Source organism: Somniosus microcephalus, chromosome 11, assembly GCF_052327205.1.
Source record: "Somniosus microcephalus isolate GS21.2 chromosome 11, FLI_Smic_1.0, whole genome shotgun sequence".
NCBI classification, from domain to species: domain Eukaryota; kingdom Metazoa; phylum Chordata; class Chondrichthyes; order Squaliformes; family Somniosidae; genus Somniosus; species Somniosus microcephalus.
In genome coordinates, this window is record NC_140997.1 from 149,164,701 (window position 1) to 149,187,630 (window position 22,930).

Below are 22,930 nucleotides of genomic sequence, written 5' to 3' on the forward strand. Positions count from 1 at the left end.
ACAACGCAAAGCTGAAATGAGAGACACCACAAAAGAATCCAAACTGAATTAATAAATTTATCAATAATCAGTCAACACATATTTACAACAACAATATTAACTATTCACTCTTGTGCAATCTCTTAGTGTCTCTCATTACAGTACATTTGTCTACTCTAGTGCTCCTATGAAGTGTTGGCCCAGTGGCTGCAGCACGGCTGGTGGAAGGCTGCTGAGGTTCCACGCGGGAGACTTCAGATGGCCTTGCAGGGCGCCCTCAAGCAGTTCTGAGCCTGGAAGGCCCGGCTGTAGACTGCACCACCTCAAGCTGGGCGGCAGCAGTCTGGGCTGGCTGGATGACAGGCAGCGACAAGGGCAATGGCGGAGTGGCAGTGGTGGGAGCAGGAATGCTGTCAGCCTGAGAGAGAACAGCAGATTCCTGCTCTACTGACCCACTGCTACTCCCCTGGGGCAGCACCTCAGCATCCCTAGCAATCTGCTGCAGATTGCTGAGCTGCTGAGACACCGTGAAAGCCCCGGTCGATGGTGGTAGACCCAGCCACGATGGCAGCAGTCAGAGCTTGTGAGGCATGAAGCTGAGACTGCATGAGAGCAGTCTGAGATTGAATGATACCAAGCATAGACTCCATTTCAACACTAAGACATTGCGCTAATCCACCTGTGCTGCAATGGAAGCTGCCAGATCGCCCATCACACGCGGCATCAGGCCTGGGTCGCCACGGTCTCTACGGGAGTCTACCATCCTTTGTAAACTGGAAATGATGGGCTCCATGGTGTGCGCAGAGCCTTGTGCAATGTTGGAGGTGGACTCCTCCACACTCCTTACCATTGCCGAGAGGCTCTCGGGCACCCTTGCCATTGCATCTATCATCTCCGTGTGCATGCCTATCACCCTTCTTTTAAAGGCCTCCCCATCGAGATCCTAATCTGAGTCCTGTGCAGCAGAACTCGTGCACGAACTCGCCCTTCGGGTAGCTGGCCCCCGAGCTACTCTTTCCCCCTGGCCTTGCTTTAGCCCACTCGTCCCCGGTGCCTCACCCAGTGCAGATTCCGCTACTATACTAGCCTCTAAAGAACACGTAGTGCCAGTATCTGAGCTGATATCTGTGGGTGAGACATGCAGTGACGTGATGTGTTCTTCCTCCTCCTCCTCTCTCACCTCACTCTCTATGGTGTCCTCAGAGACAGGCTGCTCAGGTGCTTGCTGATTATCTGAAAGCATAAAGGCACAAGAGTCGGGTTAAGGTGAAGGGAGGGAGGCAGGAAGGTAGAAAGGCATGCATACAGCATGATTAGCTGGAAAGTGCGAGATGCTTGTGGGGAGAGGGGGAAGTGGGATTGTAAGAAGGGGGTCAATGTCCCCAGTGGCCATGGTGCCCACCACCTGGTGCCCAATAATCTGCAGCACTCGATTCTCCAGCGCAGACAGTGGTTGGGTGTCTGCTTGTCCCCCACATGTGCGCTGCTGCTCCCTCCGGTTGTGAGCCACCTTGGCCTGCAAGAGAAAGGAAATTGTGTGAGTGAGTGCGGAGCAATGTGTTTCAGTGATGTGCCTGCCATAGTTGAATAGTCATCATTGTGTGCAAGGTGTGAGATGTGGGTGTGAGTGTTGGTAGGTAGAGATTGTTGGTGGGTGAGTGCTGGGTGTGTGGTGCTTTGGGCAGTGTGTGAAGATTGTGGTTCAGATGGTGGTATGTAGCATTTGTTGAAGCATTGACTCACCCTGACCACATAAGTGAGGTCATTAAATTTCTTCCTGCACTGCGTTTGGGTCCTGGGGACCACAGTGCTGCCCAGGGTGTGCTGTGTTACCTCCCTCCACATGGTGCGGAAGACTTGTGTAAAGGGGGATTCTTTTAACTGGTTTAAGGTAATTCACCTGGTCTGCAGCCTTTGCCTGCACTCTGACCAATTCCAAATAAACCAATTTTCAAACAGCGGTTTCGAATCGCTACCCCACCTTCCAGTTCTGACTGCAGGACTTATAATTAATGATGTTAAAATGGGCACGTGGTTTGGATGAGAAAAAAATCAAGCTTTATTAACTAAAAGAAACTATAATCAAATATCAAACTATACCACACGAACACAGTAATTACAGTAAAATTGCTTAAATGGGGGAATGCAGACGGTAAAAATGAGGGGTGAGTGACTACAATGTTGATTAAACAATCTTAGCAATTTCCCCTTAATTACCATCCCCCAAATCCTTACTAGGTTGCTTTGCTGAGGAGTCAGAAACTCTGCTCACATGTGGTCCAGCGAAGTGAGAGAGAGAGAGAGAGAGCGAGGCTCACCTGTGGTCCCAGGAAGTAAAGAGAGCGATAGCTTCTCAGGAGCTATCATATATACCTTGTGAGCACCTGCTGTTTGCCTGTCTGGAAAATTCGCGCCCAAAAATTCCAATTCACAAGAGAAAAGCTATGATTGGCTAACTCAAAGTGGTTGGACTGGGTTAGTGTGTCTGCACTGTGGGGCCAAAATGTTCTCGCCCACATCCGGAGTTTACCTGGGCTGAAACAAAGGGAATGCAACAGCCCTATTGTCCAATAATAGGTGATTTAAACCCATTCAGTTCTTAAACGGTTGCAGATCAAAAGTCAATTTCAGGGTTTCAGTCTCTCATTGTCTGTGAGGGAGCTCTGAATGGCTGTGTAAACATTGCAGTTACAAATCAATTGTCCTGCGGTCAATTCTCAAGTGGGCAATTGCCTAAGTCAATAAACAACTTCAAGTGCTGAGAGGGAAACTCCCTTTGATTGGCAGGTCTGACTCACAGCCCCTGTATCCTCCCACTTTATACGCACAGGCAACTCGAGCTGCTTGCTGCTCCTTTGGCTATGCTTTCTGTGGCCATTTTAAAACCTTTTGTGATTGCCCAAACTCCAGGGAACGATTTTATTAAGATGTACTGTCTCAAGGTGTGTGAATATTTTCCACAGAATTCCTCGACTCCCGTGTTGTCCACGTTCTTTCCATCTCAGAACAGTCATTAGCGGTTCTCGGCACATTTTAAAACACTGTAGACCAGTCACATCACGCAATTCTTCGTCCACGATGTGGACCAATATTTTCAATCTTCAGGGAAATAGGGGAAATTTTGCGAAACCCCTACATTCCCCCCTTTTGGTACTCCCAACTTGCTTGTAGTATCAACTTGAAGGAGTGAGCAAAATTTTCAGACCCCCTCACAAACAACCATCCCCTGTATTTACCTAACAACTATCTGCCACTGATCCCCCGAACCGTCCTTTCACCTAAAATTCGAGAAAAACTGTGGTACGGTAGGCATCTTACAGATACATCAGTTTACAATAAGGGGTCTCATACCCCTACACGCTTGTAAAACTATACTGCAATCAAAATTTACAATCACTTTTTACATTATAACTTATTACAAAATGTTGCAATCTTAGTTACACAATGTAATCAAAATGATCCCAAGCACGAAGAGGGTCCAACGCCTCTGCTCGACTTGGAGTTGTCACAAAATGATCCCAAGCATGGAGAGGATCCTTCGCCTCTGCTCAACTTGGGGCTGTAACACAAAATACAAAAAAACTTGAACAACATGCTTAAACAAACCCCGACCATCATGTGCCAATGATGGGTCGCAAAATTCGAGTGGGTATTGCTCCTCCCACCCGGGCAGTAAAAGTACCTTCCACCCCCCTTTGATCGTCTTAAACTTTAAAACAGGCAGAATGGATTTACTGACCAGCCTGCTCCGCCAGCCCCGAGCCGTTCCCTTGTCCTTTTGTGGAGGTGGGGTACCCCTCATGTTTAAAATTCCCGGGCACAGACCGAGACCGGGGAGTATGGGACCATGACTCCCAGTCCCTCCCCCTCCTGTCTTCCCTCGACGAGCTGCAGAAAATGATAGGTGCCTATGTGGCGGCTCTCCCTGGCCCCACACAAACTTGGATCCCAGATCCGGCCACCCACTCATCCTTCCCAGCCACACTTACCCTCTTTGCCCGTGGGCCCCCGGGTGAGTTCCTCCCTCCCCTGACCGCACCCACGCGACTCTTGGGTCTCCCCTTCCTCTATTACAATCTTTCCCGGGCCATCACCACCCACCCCCGGGGAACGCGTCCCTATCAGACAAGGCGCCCACGCTTCCCCATCATGACTCCTCAACAGCGAGGTCTCCCGCAAGTGAACTTCGGTCAGGACAGTGCTGGGTTGGGGGCCATGCCCCATCCAGCTGGGGCCATCTCCTCCCCATAGGAGGAGTAGGCAAGTTCCTCCGGACCCTGTCCGGTTTTTCCTGAAGATCACTGTGGGGTCTCCTGGATTTGTCCAGTGGCGAAGTGATCCCCAACATTCCGTATCCGTATCTTCATTCGATGCCCAGCTCGGGCTGGGCGAACATGGCTGCTTCATGGTCCAATCTCCTGCAAAAACTTAAAAGGACACGCAGCCAGGTCTCACTGACCTGCTGCCTTAGGTGGAGACATGGTCGGGTCCCTCGACCTCGGACCAAAATACAAACATTTGGCACACATGTAAATTTAAACTCTTTAAACTTAAACTTAAAACTAGTTATATCAACAAACTAAAATACACCTTAAAAGCACGCTATATTCACACCAAAGCTATAATACAAATGCCGCCCGTCTCCGGACGGCCAGGCTAATCTCTGGCACTGTCACAGATTGCTGCTGTCTGCAGCGAAGCTGGACTGCCTCCTGTCTCTGGTCCCCCGCAGCTTATGGCTGTTGAGTGGGGACCCCTGCCCTTTGGCTTCTCCCCGGTTTGGGAGATTGCTCTGTGTGGCACGTACCCTGGTGACCACCTTTTCTTGGGCTTGTGGGCCCACTGCGTCCTTCTGAGGGGCGTCTCAGTGGGGGAAACTTTGGCTGGCGGACCCTGAGTCAGGGTCGCAGCCCTAGCTGGCTGGGAACCTTCTCCCCCATGTCCAAAACCTGTTACCAGCTCCCCTGCAAGAGGAATTGCTATCCCTGCCCCCCCAGGGTCCCACATCATGGGGGGAACCATTCTAGAGGCTGGCTGGGAAGCTGGTCCCTTTAAACAGGCGAGTGCGCCTGCGCTAACCTTCTCCCCTGAGTCCCGTGGCAGAGGCTGTGAAGCCTGTGTCTTCAAACAAGCAGGTGTAACTGCTTGAAAAAATTGAGGAAGAGCCGTTGTGGTCCCGCAAGCAACCGCGCCTGCATGAACAATCTTTTCGGAGTCCCTCGGCAGAGGCTGTGAAGCCTCTGTATTCAAACAGGCGGCCGCGCCTGCACAAACGTCCTCTCCCTTGTCCCACGGCAGAGGCTGTGAAGCCTCTGGCTTCAAACAGGCAATCGCGCCTGCACGGGAAAACAGAAGAGGGGCCGCTAGGGTCCCACAGGCAACCGCGCCTGCGTGAACAATTTCTTTAAAGGGCTTGGGAACTGCTACACTAGCGCACGCAACCACGCCTGCGCGTTCGGTCTCTTTAAAAACGGTTGGAAGAACCGTTGGGTCTTCCAAGCAGGCTTCTGCGCCTGCGCGTTTATTCTGGGAAGCGGGGATCTTTAAATGGCCGACTGCGCTTGCGCGCTTGGCCTCACTGAGGAAAGGGGTCGCTGGGAGTTCTGGGTTCGCGACTGCACCTGCGCGAACCCGGTGTTGAGAAATCTCTTCCCTCAGTCGCGTGGCTGCGCCTGCGCAGCCCTCCTTTTGGCAAAGCTCTCCCCTCAGGCGTGCAACTGCGCCTGTGTGGGAAAACTGAAAAGGATCCGCTGGGGGTATGGGCTGGGGAACCGCGCCTGCGTGAGCAGTTTCAGTGGATGGAGTGGCAGCAGCCTGCAGATTTCTGATCCCAGGCTGCTGTTTCTCCATTTCTAAGCTACCTAACTTGCTCAAATTCAAACTTTGGGCAAAACTAGGGTCCCACTGGGGTAGGGAAGTGCCCCAATTTGTGGGCTGGACAACGTTTCCCTGGGAACAAGCCACAGTGCCTGTGTTCACAGCCTGTGAACTTGAACTTGACTGGTGGGCAAACTCATGTTCTCTTACCTGGGTGGCTTTAAATGGGGAATTTTGGACTTGGACCTGTCTTTGGTCTGGGGCCAAAACTATCCCCTTTGTGCCTCCCTTGTCCTGGATTTCTGCTACTAGACCTGCTCTACAGGGGTCCCAGAACTCTCCTTCTGTGTTCCCTGGCTTAAACAGCTTACTCTGCCCAGGAATGGCTCCTCCCCCCACACAAGCCACAGCACTTGCCTGTGAACTTGTACCTACTGTGGGCTGAGGATTCCTATTCTCGGGTTCACTCCCAGCTGCCTGGTTGGGGTTGACTTTAAACCCCTTTCTTTCCAGTCCTATACTGTAGGCCAGTCACATCACCCAATTCTTCGTCCACGATGTGGACCAATATTTTCAATCTTCAGGGAAATAGGGGAAATTTTGTGAAACTCCTACACTTGTGGTGAGGGCCTCCTGCCACTTGCCGGGTAGAGCACCGCCCTCCGTCTCTCCACAGCGAACACCAATGCATCCAATGCTTGATTGCAGAATCTGCGGGCTCTCTCCCTGGGGTGTGGATCATCCATTGCTACAGCTGCTTCAGTCCTCTGGCTCCTTCTCCTTGACCTGCTGCTACTTGCTGAGGCAGTTGCACAGCTAGCAATGTTGAGAATGAGGCTCTGCAGTATCAATGAACTTCCCCTTTCAGAACTGGAAAAAGCCTGTGGCAATCATGACTTGTGATTAGACTGCATGCAATATTGGTCCACCCTTTGAGTGTAACGTCAATGAGCTTGGGCTTCAAGACTTGAATGAGGACTCCAATCATTTCTTTGAGCAGTGAGCATGAATTTTGCGTTCAGTCTAAAGCATTAGCGCCTGCCACTAATTAACATAAGAACATAAGAACATAAGAAATAGGAGCAGGAGTAGGTCAATCGACCCCTCGAGCCTGCTCCGCCATTCAATAAGATCATGGCTGATCTGATCCTAACCGCCAATCTACTATCAGAGAACCATCTCCTGAATCTAACAGAATTAGACGCACGAAATAGGAGCAGGATCAGGCTACACGGCCCCTGGGCCCGCTCCGCTACCCACAGGGCCATGACCGATCCGAACCTAGACTCATGTCCAAATTCCTGCCCGCTCCCCATAACCCTTAGTTCCCTTTACTTCTAGGAAACTGTCTATTTCTGTTTTAAATTTATGTAATGATGTAGCTTCTACAGCTTTTTGGGGCAGCATATTCCATGGACCTACCACCCTCTGAGTGAAGTAGTTCCTCCTCATCTCAGTTTTGAAAGAGCAGCCCCTTATTCTAAGACTATGCCCCCTAGTTCTAGTTTCACCCATCATTGGGAACATCCTCCCCGCATCCACCCGATCCAACCCCTTCACAATCTTATATGTTTCAATAAGATCGCCTCTCATTCTTCTGAACTCCAATGAGTAGAGTCCCAATCTACTCAACCTCTCCTCATATGTCCATCCCCTCATCCCCGGGATTAACTGAGTGAACCTTCTTTGTACTGACTCGAGAGCAAGTATGTCTTTTCTTAAGTATGGACACCAAAACTGTATGCAGTATTCCAGGTGCGGTCTCACCAATACCTTGTACAACTGAAGCAATACCTCCCTATTTTTATATTCTATCCCCCTAGAATGGAATGAAAGCCAACATTCCATTGGCCTTCTTATTCACTTGCTGCACCTGCATACTAACCTTTTGAGTTTCGTGCACCAGGACCCCCAGGTCCCTTTGTACTTCAGTACTTTCCAGTTTCTTGCCATTAAGATAATAACTTGCTCTACGATTTTTCCTGCCGAAGTGCATAACCTCACACTTTCCAGTATTGTATTCCATCTGCCAAATCTCTGCCCACTTGCTTGCCTGTCTATGTCCCCTTGCAGGTTTTTTATGTCCTCCTCACTCACTACTTTCCCTCCCATCTTAGTATCATCTGCAAACTTTGATATGTTACACTCGGTCCCCTCCTCCAAATCGTTAATATAGATTGTAAAGAGTTGGGGACCCAGCACTGACCCCTGTGGAACACCACTAGTTACTGATTGCCAGTCCGAGAATGAACCATTTATCCCAACTCTCTGCCTTCTGTTAGATAGCCAATCCTCTATCCAGGCCAGAATATTACCCCCAATCCCGTGATTTTTTATCTTAAGCAATAATCTTTTGTGTGGCACCTTGTCAAATGCCTTTTGGAAGTCTAAATACACTACGTCCACTGGTTCCCCTTTATCCACCCTATATGTTACTTCCTCAAAGAACTCCAGCAAATTAGTCAAACATGACTTCCCCTTCATAAAACCATGCTGACTTTGTCCTGTTAAATTATGATTATCCAAATGTCCTGTTACTGTCTCCTTAATAATGGACTCCAATATTTTACCTACCACAGATGTTAGGCTAACCGGTCTATAGTTTCCAGCCTTCTGTCTACTGCCCTTTTTAAATAAGGGCGTTACATTAGCAGTTTTCCAGTCTGCCGGGACCTTTGCTGAGTCCAGGGATTTTTGGAAAATTATTACCAATGCATCCACAACCCCTACCGCCACTTCCCGCAAGACCCTAGGATGTAAGCCATCAGGTCCAGGTGATTTATCCGCCTTGAGTCCCATTATTTTACCGAGTACCACTTCCTTAGTGATTTTGATTGTGTTTAGCTCCTCCCCCCCTATAGCCCCCTGTTTGTCCAGTGTTGGGATATTTTTAGTGTCTTCTACTGTAAAGACTGATACAAAATATTCATTCAGTGTTTTTGGCATCTCCATATTTCCCACCATTAATTTCCCAGATTCATCCTCTAAGGGACGAACATTTACTTTAGCCACCCTTTTTCTTTTTATATAACTATAAAAACTCTTACTATCTGTTTTTATATTTTTTGCTAATTTACTTTCATAATCTATCTTCCCTTTCTTAATCAATCTCCAACTTTTCTAATGATACCGCCCATTCCTGGGCTATAATGTATTTCTAGCCCCTTGATGTTACATCTTCTAACGACTAGTTAGAAAGCCATTTGGGCCAAGGGCTGGCAGGAAGTTGTCTGCTTCCTGGGGTCATTTTGCAGGTCGGTACTGTTGGTGGAGCATCTTGCCCATCATTTGGACACACTGGAAATTCTCACAGGTGTCTTTTCTCCACTCTTTCTTCACCCACTCCTGGTAGAATACACCTATAAAATTACTCCAACTGTTTGTGATGTTTGCAGAAAAGGCAAGATGAGCTTGCGCCATCTGTGCCAAGATCATTTTCACTAATATATGTGGGAGTTGTTACTGTGCCTTAAAAGATAATCTAAATGCAGGAAAACTCCAAGCAGCAAGTTTATTAATCATAATGATGGTAATAATTGAATAAGAACATTCAGCACTTGGAGGTTAATTAAATTTCCAGTTGTTGAATAAGATGTCAAAATAGTTTTGTTTCCGCCTCATGAGCATCATCTGCTACCTTGGAGTGTTTATGCAGGAAACAGATGTCAGCTGCTGCTGTGGAGAATGTAGAATGGACTGGGTGCCTGCGTTGTTAACAGCATTTCAGGCAGTAACTTGCTGGTTGATCTGTCGGATTATCACTCGTATGAACTGATGTGATCTTGTCATTGTACATAGTGTTAAGAACATAAGAACATAAGAAGTAAGAGCAGGAGTAGGCCATACGGCCCCTTGAGCCTGCTCTGCCATTCAATAAGATCATGGCTGATCATCGACCTCAACTCCACTTTCCCACCCGATCTCCATATCCCTTGATTCCCCTAGAGTCCAAAAATCTACCAATCTTTGCCTTGAATATACTCAGACTCAGCATTCTGGGGCAGAGAATTCCAAAGATTCACAATGCTCTGAGTAAAGAAATTCTTCATCATCTCATTCTTAAATGGCCTACCCCTTATCCTGAGACTATGCTCCAATTCTAGGCACTCCAGCCAGAGGAAACAACCTCTCAGCTATTACCGTCAATCCCCTTCAGAATCTTGTATGTTTCAATGAGATCACCTCTCATTGTTCTAAACTCCAGAGAGTATAGGCCCATTCTACACAATCTCTCATCATAGGACAGCCCAGGAATCAATCTGGTGAACCTTTGTTGCACCGCCTCCAAGGCAAGTATATCCTTCCTTAGGTAAGGAGACCAAAACTGTGCACAGTACTCCAGGTGTAGTCTCACCAAGGCCCTGTACAATTGTAGCAAGACTTCCTTACTCTTATACTCTAATCTCCTTGCAATAAAGGCCAACATGCCATTTGCCTTCCTTATTGCAAGCTTTCTGTGTTTCTTGCACGAGGACACCCAAATCTCTCTGAACACCAACATCTGAAAGTTTCTCACCATTTAAAAAATATTCTGTTTTTCTACTCTTCCTACCAAAGTGAATAACCTCACATTTCCCTACATTATACTCCATCTGCCACCTTACTGCCCACTCACTTAATCCATCCCTTTGCAGATGCTTTGTGTTCTGCCTGTGTGTATTTTTTAATGACCAATAATATCCTTGCTACAATCATAAATCATAACATATAGGCCAACAAATTGTTGCCAAGCAAGACATTGGGTGACCTCCCATCCTTGTCTCTTTTCTTTGGCTTTAAAGCCACAATCATCCAAATTACTTTCTCCTGCAATTTTGGTTTAAATATTTGTTTGAATTAAATGTATAATTACTGTTGACATTAGAAGGTATGAAATTTCTGTGGTCTAGTGTCACTGGCAGCCTAGCAGTGAGTAGATTAGTTTTTTGTAGCAGAGTCTGATCTTTCGGGTAGTCTAAAATCTACTCCATGGCAATGTTGACCGGCTGGCCAATGGTGGGAAGGAAGGAACAAACTGTCTGACAATGTTGAAGTGAGCTCAAGTCCATTTGCCCTAATGGTATAGTCTATCTGTGGAAAGGAGAAAGAAGTATCTGTGTTTCATGGTGGTCCTACAAGGTGCGGGCTTATGAGCTCCAAAACTGAAACGAGTAGAATGGACATCCAGCTGTGGTAGTGGAAGCAGAAATTGTGGAATCATTAAAGAAACTATTAGATGTTGTGATCCCGATCATCCTCACCAATATATGTGTGAATTGTTACTGTGCCTTAAATCTAAATGCAGCAAAAAACAATTGTAATAATTGAATAATCTATTCAACTCTCCCTAGTTATTAGAGAGGTGACCATAGACAACAGTCCGAGCTGACCCTCAAAATTGCCAACCATGGATACAAAGAGTTTTGGCAGTTTTCAGTATGGCTTTCAGATAATTTCTCCTTTTTAATTGTGGAGCACACTCCAATTTGGTGGCCGAGAAATATATTCACAGCAAAGGAGCAATATTGCCATTGGTTATGGAGAAGCTGATAGAAAATTGGTAGGCCAAGATTTTCGGGGGTGGGGGGCGGCGGGGCGGGGAGGGGGTGGGGGGGTCAGCAGGCGTGATCGGTGGCAGGTGGGAAAGTGTTTTTTTTCCCCCAGCGGGTCAGGACCCCGCTGTGAATCCGCCGCCACATGCCTTTCCCCGTGTCAATGCTGAGCAGACTTGACATGCAGCGGTGGGGGACCCAATTCAGGTCATTTTGACCTTGTTTACAGATCATTAAGAATACATTTGAGCTCACCTTTTGATTTTATGTGCTCACCCACAGGGTCCTCGCTGCTCGGGGATCAAGTCTTTTAAGCTGAGGCAGGAGTTTAGTGGCCATTGAATCAGCTGTTGAGTTGACAGCTTCAAATGTACAGTAAAAGCTCCCACCTTACAGAGATATCTTCCTTCAACCACAAGCTCTTCCTCACTGCATTTCCACAACAGATTCAGGATGCTGCAAGTCTTTACACAAGTCTCCATCCAGTCTGACCTCATTACCTCTCTCACCCTTGACAGATCGCTTCTGTCTTCTCTACTTCACCTGCCATCTATTCCATTAGCATTCATACTCTCTCACCTTGGTCCTCAGATTCCCACCATGATCAGCCCCAACACCAACATCAACAGGCACACCAGTAGCACCAACAACAGCACCAAACTTCTCCGCAATCAACTAATGCTGCACAGGACACAGAGCATCAGCACCCGAGCACATTGATGCCTGGGAGGTTAGAGATGGCCTCACCCATGGCCAGATTTACTTCACCTGGTGCTGTACACCCTGGCTGCCACATAATGCACCAGGTTGGCACCACCCCACACCAACACCACAAAGCATCCCTACAATGTCCAAGTTATTCCTTTCACACTCACCACCATTGCGGGGGTACCATTATGTCTCACCATTCACTGCAACTCACTAAGCCACTTCCAAAAGTGCACACAAATCTGTCCAGGAACGCAAAGTGTTGAAAATAAAGGTTTCAATGTTTGACACCACATTAACAGAAACTTTACATGAACATTGGATAAAACACCCAAGTGGCTACCCTTGTGCGTTGTTAGTTGGTATGATTGTACTAGGATGAGGGTGAGTGTGAGGGGTGGCTTGTGAGATGGGGATGTGATAATGTAGATAGAGAGGGATGGGTGGAGCCCTGCACCTCTGTGCAGTGATTGTCAGTGTTTGCAGTACCTTAGTGCTATAGAACACTGACAGCACAAATGTCAAAATCAATTTGGCCATGGTCCCTTTAAGGAAACCGGCTGATGTCGTGTCATCAAATGACGTCACAAGACCCGCTTCCTCTAATTGGCCAGGAAACACGCTGGGCAGGCTTAACAAGCCCAATCAGGGGAAATTCTTTTCACAGAGCGGGCCGAAGCCAGCAGCGGGGTCGGGACCCGCCACCAACATCACCCGCCACAGAACCACCGAGGTCAGCAAAATCGCAGCCTTAGTTTCATCTTGTATAAGTGAAAATTTTGACAAAATCTGGAGTGGGTGTCCTTGGCCTGGTCCACTGAACTAAGTAGATTTTATTTACAAATGATACTGATTAACCCAATAGGAAAACTCGATGAGGATTCCTTAGAATGGAAGCTACAGACATTGCTCCACTAATCTTACGGCTTTGCTGGCCTTCCTTTAATGATGCGAGGTAAGAGATCACCCTGTTTGCTGTAGCAAATCCTTGACAGTTTGATCAAGATGAGAATAAAACAGTGATGGACATTTGCTCTTGGGACCGGCCTATAAATATCACAGCAGTCAGATGACAAGTTGTCTGTAAAACTATGAAATAACCATTGATTAATGTATGGATTATACTGATACAAGCTAAAGTTCATTAAAATATTTTAAATTACCCAGAGGAATTCCCAAAGAACAGAAGGATCACAAGATAAATACAGATGTTGATGACCATTTAGGCCAACTTGACTCATTCACCCGTTCCATCATCAAACACAGTCAATACTGAGGAGGGCTGCAACAAATTACAGGAAGATATTAATAAACTTGCAGAATGGGCATATAATTGGCAAACAAATTTCAACACAGATAAATGTGAGGTATTACATTTTGGAAGAAAGAATAGGGAGGTCACATATTACCTGGAGGGTGCAAGTCTGGGTGGGGTAGAGGAGCAAAGGGATCTCAGAGTAAAACTACACAAATCACTAAAAGTAGCGACACAGGTTAACAAGGCCATAAACAATAACAACAACAACTTGTATTTATATAGCGCCTTTAACGTAGTAAAATGTAACAAGGTGCTTCACAGGAGTGTTACAAGACAAAAAATTGACACTGAGCCACATAAGAAATTAGGACAGATGACTAAAAACTTGGTCAAAGAGGTAGATTTTAAGGAGCATCTTAAAGGAGGAAAGAGAGGTAGAGAGGTTGAGAGGTTTAGGGAGGGAATTCCAGAGCTTAGAGCCTAGGCAGCTGAAGGCACGGCCACCGATGGTTGAGTGACTATAATCAGGGGTGCTCAAGAGGGCATAATTTCAGGAGTGCAGATATCTCGGGGGGTTGTAGGGCTGAAAGAGATTACAGAGATAGGGAGGGGCGAGGCCATGGAGGGATTTGAAAACAAGGATGAGAATTTTGAAATCAAGGCGTTGCTTAACCGGGAGCCAATGTAGATCAGCGAGCACAGGGGTGATGGGTGAACGGGACTTGGTGCGAGTTAGGACATGGGCAGCCGAGTTTTGGAAGACCTCAAGTTTACGTAGGGTAGAATGTGGGAGGCCAACCAGGAGTGCATTGGAATAGTCAAGTCTAGAGGTAACAAAGGCATGGATTAGGGTTTCAGCAGCGGATGAGATGAAGCAGGGGCGGAGACAGGCAATGCTACGGAGATGGAAAGAGGCGGTCTTAGTTATGCCATGGATATGTGGTCTGAAGCTCATTTCAGGGTCAAATATGACACCAAGGTTGCAAACAGTGTGGTTCAGCCTCAGACAGATGTTAGGGAGAGGGATGGAGTTGGTGGCTAGGGAACGGAGTTTGTGGCGGGGCCTGATGACGATGGCTTCGGGCTTCCCAATGTTTTAATTGGAGAAAATGTCTGCTCATCCAGTACTGGATGTCGGACAAGCAGTGTGTCAATGTAGAGACCGTGGAGGGGTTGAGAGAAGTGGTGCTGAGATAGAGCTGGGTGTCATCAGCATACATGTGGAAACTGACACCATGTTTTCAGATGATGTCACCAAGGGGCAGCATATAGATGAGAAATAGGAGGGGGTCAAGGATAGATCCTCGGGGGTCCCTAGAGGTAACAATGCGGGAGTGGGAAGAGAAGCACTGGGATTTATTTCTGGAGGGGTAGAATTGAAAAATAGTGAAGTTATGCTAAACTTGTATTGAACCTTGGCTAGATCACACTTGGAGTACTGCATACAATTCTGGTTGCCATATTATAAAAAGGATATCGAGGCACTGGAGAGGGTGCAGAGAAAATTTACAGGGATGATACCAGAAATGTGTAGGTGTAGCTATCAGGAAAGGATAAGCAGGCTGGGTCTCTTTTCTCTTGAAAAGAGAAGGCTGAGAGGTGACATAATAGATTTCTTTAAAATTATGAAATGTTTTGATAGAGTAGATACAGAGAGAATTGGCTAGAAATTCATTATCGCTCAGGAATGGGCAGTATCATTTGAAAAGTTGGAGAATTAGCACCGGGCGCTAATGCTTTAGACTGCATGCAAAATTCACGCTGAATGCTCAAATAAATAATTGGAGCACTAATTCAAGTCTTAAAGCCCAAGCTCATTGGCATTACACTCAAAGGGTGGACCAATATTGTATGCATCATTGCTGCAGGCTTTTTCCAGTTCTTGAAGGGGAGGTTCATTGATGCTGCAGAACCTCCTTCTCAGCATTGCTGGCTGTGCAGCTGCCTCAGGAAATAGCAGCATGTCAAGGAGAAGGAGCCGGACGACTGAAGCAGCTGTACTCATGGCAGATCCACGCCCCAGGGACAGAGCCTGCAGATTCTGCGACCATGCATTGGAGGCGTTGGTGTTCGCTGTGGCGAGACGGAGGGCGGTGTTCTACCCGGCAAGTGGCAGGAGGCCTTCGCTGCAAGTCTTCCACACCATGTGGAGGGAGGTAGCGCAGCAAGTCTTGGGCAGCACTGTGGTCCCCAGGACCCACACACACTGCAGGAAGAAATTTAACGACCTGACGCGGGTGGTCAGGGTGAGTCAATGTTTCAACAAATGGTACATACCACCATCTGAACCACAGTCTTCACACACTGCCCGAAGCATCACACCCCCAGCACTCACTCACCAACAATCTCTACCTACCAACACTCACACCCACATCTCACACCTTGCACACAATGACGGCTATTCAACTATGGCAGGCACATCACCGAAACACATTGCTCCGCACTCACTCACACAATTTCCTTTCTCTTGCAGGCCACTCACTCACCAACAATCTCTACCTACCAACACTCACACCCACATCGCACACCTTGCCCACAATGACAGCTATTCAACCATGGCAGGCACATCACCCAAAAGGATATGGAGATCAGGCAGGAAAGTGGAGCTGAGGGCGATGAACAGCCATGATCTTATTGAATGGTGGAGCAGGCTCAAGGGGCTGTATGGCCTACTCCTGCTCCTATTTCTTATGTTCTTATGTTCTTATGTTCTTATGTTAAAACACATTGCTCCACACTCACTCACACACTTTCCTTTCTCTTGCAGGCCAAGGTGACTCACAACAGGAGGGAGCAGGAGCACACAGGCAGGGGACAATGTGACACCGAAACACTGTCTGAAGTGGAGAATAGAGTGCTGCAGATTATTGGGTGTCATGTGGTGGTGCCGTGGCCACCGGCAACGATGACCCCCTTGGGGACAACAACGATATGTTGAACCCTACTCCTTCTCACATCCCATTTCCTCCTCACCCCACTAGCGTTTTTGCACTTTCCAGCTAATCATACTATATGCATGCATTTCTCCCTTCCTGCCCCACTCCCCTCACCTTAACCCAACTTTTGTGTCTTTATGCTTTCAGATAATCAATAAGCACCTGAGCAGCCTGTCCCTGAGAGCACCACAGAGAGCGAGAGGGGAGAAGAGGAGGAGGATGAAGAACAAACTGCGTCACTGCATGCCTCACCCACAGGCACCAGCTTAGATACTGGCACTACGCATTCTTTAGAGGCTAGTATAGTAGTGGGATCTGCACAGGATGAGGCACTGGCCGATGGTCTGCTCGATGATGTTCCTAGTGGCAGCATGGCTCTCTTTATATGTGTGCCGGGCAGGAGTGCTGGGGTTGCGGGGGGGAGTTATGAGCCAGGTGGAGAGCGGATAGCTCTTGTCTCCGAGCAGCCAGCCGCGAGCTTGATGTGGTGGCTGGAAGAGTGCTGGCACACTGGTCTGGTGCAGGATGAAGGCATCGTGGCTGCTGCCAGGATAGCGGTTCTTCAGACTTTCCTCAAAGCTCAGTGCTTGGACACTAGAGGTCTGTCTTGTGGATCTTATCTAAACAACCTAAGGTCGTGAATGTTTCCCGTGGGTATCAGTCACCAGACCTGGACACGGTACTTGAAATGTGGTTTAATGGTATGAGAAGCAGAGTGCTCTTCTTGCGTCGTTGGAGTGCTCTTTGACTACACCCTTTTGGGAAGGCATTTGTAATATCTTGTCTGATACAATGAAGATTTATTTCCCTAGTTTCCCAACCTTGGTTATTCTTGATGATACCTGCAAGATTAATAGCTCCTTTATTAAACTTGTATCTAATGGGTTTTCTCATAGAAAGGAAATTAGTTTACAAAGCTGTACGTAATTGAACTTTTTTGATGGACGGGATAAGGCTGAGATGTGGTTGATTTTGAAAAGAACATTAGCATTGCAAACTTGCAGGGTTTGTAAAATTAAGCACGGGCAGTTATGGGAAGGGGCTAAGAGGAATGCGTTGCCTCAAATCTCACTCACCCCTTCAGGAGAACAGAAAATGCTAGAACTGGTTGTCGTCGGCATCTAAAAGAGAAATTTTGGTTAATGTTTCAGGCAGCAGTCTTCATCGGGACTTAGCAGAATTGTTAACCATTGTTCCTTCAAGAGGCCGACATTTATTGCCCACCCATAATTGCCCTGAGAAGGTGGTACGGTTTGAAAGAATGAACAATTAAAAAAAAACTATTTGAAGAAAAGGGAGTTTTTCAAATGCTCTGGCCAACATTGGTCCCTCAACCAAATGCACCAGGTTAACTGGTCAGTCATCTCGCTGCTGTTTATGGGATCTTGCTATGTACAAAATGGATGCCTTGTTTGCCTACATAAAAGTGACTTAATGCTAGTTCACTTCAATTTATGTGAAGCAATTGGAGATGTTTCTGAGCGATGTGATAAGGCATTCATTCATAATCTTGAAGCTCTATCCCATTATTTATCCCTAGTATTTAATTGTAATATGGCCAGGCCAACATTATGTCTTGCTTTGCTATTGAACATAGAATTACATAGAATATACAGCAAAGAAACAGGCCATTGGGTCTGTGCAGATGTTCATACTCCACACGAGTCTCCTCCCATTCCATCTACCTCATCTCAGCCTTTCAGCGTATCTTTCTATTCTCCTTTCTCTCATGTACCCATCTAGTTTTCTTTAGAAAGCATCTAAGCTAATTGCCTCAAGCACTTCCTATGGTAAAATAAGCAGATACTTCAACAGTGGTCCTGGCTAGACACGCCTAGTTGTGCTCTGTAATTGTAAACGGCATGGTTTTCCCGAGTTAAACCCTACCTACGTACACTTGGGCGGGGTCCCAAAGTTATGGCTCTTGCTAATATATTCTCTAGCTTTCTCTGAACACTGAACAAAAGAATGATAGAATCCGTACAGCTAGAAGGAGGCTATTTTGCCATTGAAAGAGCTATGCAATTAGTCCTGCTCCTTTGCTCTTTCCCCATAGCCCAGCAAATTTTTCCTATTCATGTATTTATCCAATTCCCTTTTGAAAGTTACTATTGAATTCATTTCCACCAACCTTTCTGGCAGTGCATTCCAGATCATAACAACACGTTGCATAAAAAAATTCTCATCTCCCCCTCTGGTTCTTTTGCCAATTACCTTACATCTGTGTCCTCTACCAACATTTCTGCCACTCCCACTGGAAACAGTTTCTACTTATTTACTCTATCAAAGCCCCTCATAATTTTGAACACCTCTATTAAATCTCCCCTTAACCTTCTCTGCTCTAAGGAGAACAATCCCAGCTTCTCTAGTCTCTCCACATAACTGAAGAGTAGCTACTTCAAGAACAACTTTGGGGAGGTGGGGTATGGAGCAAGGTGGTTCAAGTTGGGCTGGAATTTGCGGTCAGCAGTGAATGGATGGCACCAGCCATTCATTACACTTACACTTTCCCACTGACTTCCTGTGAGCTTTGGCACTGGAACCTGCAGTGCTGAAAGCCATTTCGGCGCAGCGCCCTCTACAGGGGATCTGGGATCTGTGTGAAATGGACAAGCAATCAGATTGAAGAATCCTTCCTGAGGCATACAGAGTCTGAACCAGGAAGAGTCAGTTAGAATATATATTTCAATGTCAAATCATGTATAAAAAGCGAAATAAAGAGAGGGAAAGAAAGATGGAATTAAGAGAGATAAGAGACAGAAAGAAAAAGTATTTGTTTTTATTAAATCTTTTTTTTTTACTTCCAACAATAATTAAAATCTGAACGAATGAGACTCCACACTTGTAAAAGTTAATTTTCAGTGCTAGGGAGGTTGTTTGATAGTAATAAAGACTTATCACGCTGTTAAAAATTCACTTACCCCTGAATGGACAAGTCCTAACTTTTTCTGGCGAGTTTAGTGGGTATCTATCACCTAGGTACAGCAACTTCACAGTGTTCCATGTGTTTCAATGCCGAGTCTCTCGGCGAGATACTGGTATAGCGCAGCTTCTGGAGGAGCAGGGTAACTCGGACAGCAACGTCCTGATTTCTGCGTTTAACTGCGCGTGTGTGGTCGCCGGAAGTTGCTGTCCGATTTACACTTTAATAACAGTGAGTGCTGAAAGCATCACCTTTCTTTATAGCAAATTCTGGGCCATTATGTTTAGTGACTAAAGCCTGAATTTTATATTTATACACATGGTGTAGTGTATGTACCTTTAAGAGCCCCTGTGTACTGTAATACCGGCAGTGACCACTCGGGTATATAAGCCTGTATAGCGTCTTGTATCTTTTAGTTCACCTCCAGACTTTGTTCAGTAAACACCTGTTAAACCAACTCCTGCATTCCGTGTCTCCATTAACACACGGATACAACAGTGGCGATGAATTGGAAACGGACTTACCTGCAATTCGGCAGCACCTCAAGGAGATCGATTCTTCAGACGAAGGTCAAAGAAAAAAAAACTGTGGTTTCACCAGCTAGCCGGGCTGGTGGCAGGTACTGCACTAATCCTTCCTGGGCGGCGGGCTGGGGCTCGATCGGGTGGCTCTGCAGCGGGGCCGAGCAGCGAGTCAGAAGGCGGAGGCAAACAGAGACGGAGGGTGGAGCACTCGGAAGACGGCCGGCGCTGCAAAGCAGGTTGGCATTCGGACCAAGCAGAGGGAGGGAAAAGTCCCAGAGAGTCCGGTGGGAACGAGTCTCCAACTATTAAAAATATCTGTGTAAATAAAAAACCGCGGAGAACAGCGTTGTCAGCAGCGGCAGCGGCGGGAAAGCGCGGGAGGCGCCATTTTTTCTCGGCAGGGAAGAAAGGAAAGCGCGGGAGGTACCATTTTTGATTTTCAGGATGCCTAAGACTGGCAATATTACTGCTTTCGATAGTAATATAGAGGATTGGACCACATATGTGGAAAGAGTGGAGGTATATTGCACAGTGAATGAAGTAGAGGATGATAAAAAGGCATCGGTACTTCTAAATCTGATGGGCGCAAGGACATACGGGCTGTTACGAAACTTAATCACTCCAGCCAAACCGATGGACAAGAATTTTAAGGAGATTGTTGATACCCTACAGGAGCACTTAAACCCAACACCGCTGCTGATAGTGGAACGATTCAAATTCTTCAGGAGGAATCAGCACAAGAATGAAAGTAACGCTGATTACCTCACCGAATTAAGAAAGCTGTCAAATCACTGCCAATTCGGGGCAGGACTGGCAGTTTCTCTACGAGACAAATTCGTCTGCGGTCTCCTAAGTGAAGGAACACAGAAAAGGCTACTTTCTGAGAAAGATTTGACACTGGACAAGGCTTTCAGTGTGGCTGTATCATACGAAGCAGCAGCAAGAGGAGCTGCAGAGATACAGCAAAAGCCACAGGACTTCGGCACCCATGAAATGACATGGGGTTTTGGGAGATGCTATCGCTGCGGCAGATCCACCCATGACCAGAGGGACTGCTGGTTCAAGGACAAAGCATGCAGGCAATGCGGAAAGATGGGACACATTGCACGTGTATGCCGATCTGGAAACAAAAAATCCACTGACAGAAAAAAAACCAATAAGGAAAAGTACAGAAAGGTACAAATGATGATGGACAGTAGCTCCGAAGACCAGAAGAGCGATAGCGACTCCGGAAACAAGAGGCTAAGCTGTCTCAAATTACATAATGTAATTGCCAAAGAAGATTACCAGACCATTTGGGTTACCCTCACGATAGCGGGGTCCCCAATTAAAATGGAGCTAGATACAGGATCAGCTCTGACCGTCATAAGTCGACGGGATTACGAGCGGCTATTTCCGCATATACCTTTGAAAGACACATCCATTATCTTGAAGACATATACGGGGCAGAAAGTATACCCCAGAGGGAAAATAAAGGTGCCTGTTGTATACAACGGCAAGGAAATACAGCAGTTGTATTTATACGTTCTGCAAGATGGTGGTCCACCGTTGTTGGGACGTGAATGAATCAGGAAGATACGTTTAGACTGGCACTCCATTCAGGCACTGACGGTGACCAGTAAGAAAAAAAATGATGATGATGTCATACCTGAACGATTAAAAGACATCTTGGTTAATGCCAAAAAAGTGTTTCAACAGGAACTAGGAAACTTGAAAGGCGTCACCGCCTCAATAAAAGTGGAAGATGCGGCAATTCCCAAGTTTTTTAAGGCAAGGCCGGTGCCATACGCAATTCGTCCAGCAGTCGAGGCAGAGCTGGAGAATTTGGAAAAAGCAGGCGTGTTATCCAAGGTAGACTGGAGCGAGTGGGCAACACCCATCGTCCCGGTCATGAAGAAAACGTTGAATAATGAAGAACAGAGAAAAATTTGCATCTGTGGGGACTTCAAGGTGACTGTAAACCCGGTCCTTCACATGATACAGTATCCTCTTCCAAGGATAGAAGATATTTTCGCCTCACTATCTGGAGGGAAACGTTTCACCAAAATTGACTTGGCACAGGCATATCTACAGATGGAGGTTGAGGAGGCCTCTAAAAAGCATCTCACGATAAACACACACAAAGGCCTGTACCAGTACAATCGACTGGTTTTCGGAGTAGCATCAGCTCCAGCTATCTGGCAAAGAGCTATGGAGCAAGTCCTGCAAGAGATTCCGGGGACTCAATGCTACTTAGACGACATCCTTGTAACAGGAGAAAACGACAACGAGCACCTTGCCAATTTGGAGCAGGTGCTCACTAGGCTGAGAGAACGGGTCCTACGAGCAAATCGCCCCAAGTGCGAATTTTTCCAGAAACAAATATCATATTGTGGCCATATAATTAACGAAGAAGGCTTGCATAAGTCACCTGAAAAAATTGAAGCGGTCATAAAAGCCCCAGCACCTGAAAATGTCTCACAATTAAGGTTGTTCCTGGGATTGATAAATTACTATAATAAATTTTTACCGAACTTGTCAACTGTTCTGCACCCTCTTAACGCACTGCTACAAACGGGAGTAATTTGGAAATGGAGCGAAGACTGTAAACGTGCCTTCCATAAATGCAAAGGCTTGATCACGTCCAAGGAAGTGTTGGCTCATTACAACCCATCACTGCCAATCAGACTGGCGTGCGATGCATCCCCTTACGGCGTAGGAGCAGTATTATCGCATAGATTCCCTGATGGCTCGGAGCGGCCGATAGCTTTTGCGTCACGCTCATTGAACTCAGCTGAGCGTAACTATGCCCAGATCGACAGGGAAGCACTCAGCCTGGTGTGGGGAGTGAAGAAATTCAACCATTACCTACACGGACAAAAATTTACCTTGTTGACTGACCATCAACCCCTCGTCTCCATATTCAACCCTAAAAAGGGCGTTCCCATTATGACAGCGCAAAGGCTACAGAGGTGGTCCCTTTTCCTAGGGGCACACCAATATGACATAGAATACAAAGGATCAAAACAGCATGGGAATGCTGACGGTTTATCGTGCCTACTGTTGCCAACGGTAGAAGAGGCACCTACAGTGGACCCAGTAGAGATGTTCCACTCAAACATAGTAGAATGTCTACCAGTAACAAATTCTACCATTGAAAAGGAAACGAGAAATGACCCGACTCTCTCACGAGTCTACGATTTAACGGTGAAGGGATGGCCAGCACATGGCGAACCACTGTTGCCAGCATTCTCGCAAAGAAGAGAACAGCTGTC